Source organism: Piliocolobus tephrosceles, chromosome 1 (genome assembly GCF_002776525.5).
Source record: "Piliocolobus tephrosceles isolate RC106 chromosome 1, ASM277652v3, whole genome shotgun sequence".
Taxonomy (NCBI): Eukaryota; Metazoa; Chordata; class Mammalia; order Primates; family Cercopithecidae; genus Piliocolobus; species Piliocolobus tephrosceles.
In genome coordinates, this window is record NC_045434.1 from 101,620,129 (window position 1) to 101,624,391 (window position 4,263).

The window sequence follows — 4,263 nt, forward strand, 5'->3', positions numbered from 1 at the left end:
TATGATAATATGTAAGGCTCAAATCTTCTCCTCTGCTGGGGAGTATGGAGGCAAAGGGCAATGCAAGGTGCAACATACTTTGCTTGCTCCTGGTGGGCCACCTTTCACACAGCTGCTCCAAATAATGACTATAATAAGTAAGAGCGGCCGGGCGCGGTGGCTCAAGCCTGTAATCCCAGCACTTTGGGAGGCCAAGACGGGCGGATCACGAGGTCAGGAGATCGAGATCATCCTGGCTAACACGGTGAAACCCCGTCTCTACTAAAAAAATACAAAAAACTAGCTGGGCGAGGTGGCGGGCGCCTGTAGTCCCAGCTACTCGGGAGGCTGAGGCAGGAGAATGGCGTAAACCCGGGAGGCGGAGCTTGCAGTGAGCTGAGATCTGGCCACTGCACTCCAGCCTGGGCGACAGAGCGAGACTCCGTCTCAAAAAAAAAAAAAAAAAAAAGGTAAGAGCCAGGAAAAGTGCCTGTCTTGGCTGTCCATCTGATGACAATGGAATAAGTGTGGAAGGCTGCTGCTAGCCTTCACCGTCTTCGCCACTCAGTCAGCCTTCTTCCGCTTCTCTCAGATCTTCATTCCCCCAACTCAGCTCACTTAATAAAGCAAAAGGCCAGGCATGATTCGTTTGCTCAGCTGCCCTTGGCATTCACATAATTTCCGTCCTCTCTGCCCCTGTGGGAGGGGAGGGGCACAGCTGGCCAGTCTCCAGCACGAATTGCCTAGTGATTGTTCCTCTCTCCCTGTCACAGCCGCAAGTACTCCGTAGATTGCAGATTTCTGCTGCTAGACTGTGGTTTCAAGGTCATCTCTGCTAACCCAAAGCACATTCCAATGGGTTTCAATTTCCAGCTGCTCCCTTGAGATCCAGGCCACTGTTCACAATGCTCTCTGCATCCAGCCAGTGCCCTGCCTCATTTCAGCAGTCAGGAATGCTCAGCTTTGGAAGCCGGTGAGGTGGGCGGCAAGGTGTTCCATATACCACGTTGCCCCATGATTTTAAGAAAGTTGAAAAAGGTATCAGTGTACGTGCAGTGTTCTAGTTGGCATTCCCACACATATATTTGAAGGATTTCCAACCTGAGTAAAGGAATTGCCAGACGCCAGTTCCTGGAGACCAGGGATTCACTGGAAGCGGTTCCATGCATTCTTTTATTCACTGAAGACACTCCACTGAGATGCTTTTCTGAAAGCATCAGGGGCTGAGGTAGGGAGTGGTTCTACCTGGGTGTTCTTGTTTTGTTTTGTTTTTTTGAGATGGAGTCTCCCTCTGTCGCCCAGGCTGGAGTGCAGTGGCATGATCTCGGCTCACTGCAGGCTTCACCCCCGAGGTTCACGCCATTCTCCTGTCTCAGCCTCCTGAGTAGCTGGGACTACAGGCCCCTGCCACCACGCCCAGCTAATTTTTTGTATTTTTAGTAGAGATGGGGTATCACCGTGTTAGCCAGGATGGTCTCGATCTCCTGACCTTGTGATCCGTCCGCCTTGGCCTCCCAAAGTGCTGGGATTACAGGCGTGAGCCACCGTGCCCAGCCCTGCTTGGGTGTCTGATACCATCTGTGTATGACTGACCTTCCACAGGCCCCAGGGCTGTGTCTCATTAAGAGCAGAGACCCTGGGAATTTCACCCCTCAGCTGAGTGGGCAAGTGCCGGATATAGTGCTCAGTGCTAGGGAGACAGGCATGAGAGAGGTAGAGATGCTTACACATTCCAACACCATTTAAGGGCGAAGGTGAAGGCTGATTTTGTTTCCTGCCTGCCCAACCTGCTTGGGGTGAATTATTTTGCCAACTGTAAGTATGAATTTAAGGATTTGGCCTCTGGGGCTGCCGGGGGTGGGAGGTGGACGGGGGGAATTTCATGTCAAGGCTTCACATGTTATGCTAGGGCAAGATGGTACATTCAACAAAGGCTCAGTGTTAAGCAGATTCTCTGCCAAGGACTCTGGAACTCTAAGTCAGAGTCCCCACCACTGCTGCAAATCAGGCAATGTCCACTTTAGCTGGCTTTGTTGGATGAGGGAAAGGACAGTGTGTGACCTTGGAAAAGCTAGCTCACTTTGTCAAGGGGCTGGAAAAGGATCTGGCTAGACATGTCTCTTGTCAAGGGTAGCATTAGCGATTGTCTGAAATGAGGGTCACCTCAAGGTTTCAGCTGAAGTAGCTCTGCTGATTTCTGTGTTGAAGTTAGTAGATTTGGTAGAAATCACAGACATGACTTCACAGCCTGAGATTCCCTGGACTCACACAGCCACTGTTCAGTGCTGCTGCAGCCTAGACCAAGCCCTATAGGTATTCTTGATCTTGCTCTCATCTGTGCATGGAAAGATGCAGGTATAAGGTGTGGGAAAATCAAACAAAATGACAAGCATGAAGGGTCTTGTAAGATTCAGGGGCTTGGGTAAATGTTAGGAAGCAAGGTAGTTACAAGGTGTTCATGCTCAGTGCTGCAGAGAAGGGGCTGCTGAGGGGCATCCCAAACTCTTGTATCATAGCTCCTGGGATCCCAGAAGGAGGACAGAGGCAGTTGCTGTGCACATGAACTGAATCTTCTGGGATTTCCAGCTCCTGGGGCAGGGTGATGAGGGAGTGACAAGGCGTGGCCTCCCTTTCCTGAGAACACGAAGAAAGAAGTAACTAGTTCTGCATCTCCTTTGAGGGTGTGCTGTGCGTGGAGTGTGCAGGGCAGAGCTTTGGCATGAACTGGCAGTGGTGTTGAGCAAGACATGACTTTTCTGGGTTTCTGTTTCCTCTTCACTAGGCACTGTCTTTATTGGCCCTGCCCATTTTAATTTCTAGTGATTGTCAAAGAATTTTAAAACCTACTTGGAAACATCCATAGCTTAATGCCAAAATAAAAGGACATATTTAAGTCAGCATTAAGTTCTGCAATTTAGTGGTCATCAGATATCAGGGAGGGAGGGAATCGGTTCCTACTTGGCCACACTTCTTGATCCTTTACAACCCTATGAGAGGTATGATGCCCCTTTCCCAGTGAGGTGCCAGGTGCCACTAGAGCCAGGGAAAGGCTGGGAAACCACTTTCTCAAATAACTTTGGCTTCACACAAACAAGTAAGCATATGGAGGCTTGTGTTATTATGAAGTTTAGCTACAGAAGTGGGCAGGTGCCAGAGGATGCAAATCATCTTACACTTTTACAGCCCAAAGTCACTGGCAACAGACCTTAGAAACGAGCCATAACCTTCATTTTGCAGGAGAGGAAACAGACGCGAGAAGGTAAAAAGATTTGCTTAACTTCGATGGCAAAATTGAAATGAGAACGCAGGATTTTCACTCTTCACTCTTATTTGCAAAAATATTCTGCTTCTAAAACAAAAGAATACTTGCTTGTTTTTTGCCCTCCTGACCCCTTTGCTTAGTTCCTCTCACCTCCAGCTACTTTTATTTCTATGCCACGAAGCCTCTGCCTATCTTAATGTATGCAGCACCCACGTCCACAAGCTGACGTTCAGATGGGAGGTTGGGCTGTATGGACCAGACAAATGGATTAGACAGCTGACTTCTGGTTAAACCTGCCCTCTGCCCTCTTTCTAAATGTGTCTCATCCCAGGTCCTCCCTGCCCTTTATAAATATGTTGGTAGGGCAACCTCCTAGTTCTATGCCTTCACCCCCGCTTTTCATCTGAAAGGTAGCAAATCTTAGGTCACCATTACAGACAGTGGCCTAGGTGAACATTGGGAAAGTCATCTCACTTCCCAGGCCTCACTTTCCTCATTGGTAAAATGAAAGAAGGAAAGGAGTCCACAGTTAAAGCTGGAATAAAGGTCCCTAGATCCTTCTTTAACTTCAATTTAATAAAAATGTTAGAGATGAAGTCTTGTCCGGCATTGAATTCCTGCATTCGAGTGATCTTCCCCTTCAGCCTCCCAGTGGCTGGGAATACAGGTGTGCCCCGCCATGCCTGATGAAGCTTTCTTTGCTCGAAAATCTGAACTCCACAAAGATGTTGAGGTGCCCTGTAGGAACCAGGGAGCTTTTTTCATTTACCCACCATAGGTATAGGTATTTCATTTACCCACCATAGCAATAGGTATTTTGCCTGCTGCTGAAAGAAGTTCTCATATTCAATATTTACTGCATATTTTACAGGGATCAGTGCAAAATGAAATGTGGGGTCCCATGGTAGCACCTTAAGCCAAGCACAGGTCCTGGGTGACCTCACCAGCCGTGTGCCTAGAGAGCTACTCTGCTCAGAGCTACACCAGGGATTTGACAGGCTCCAGCTGGTGCGGGAGGGAGT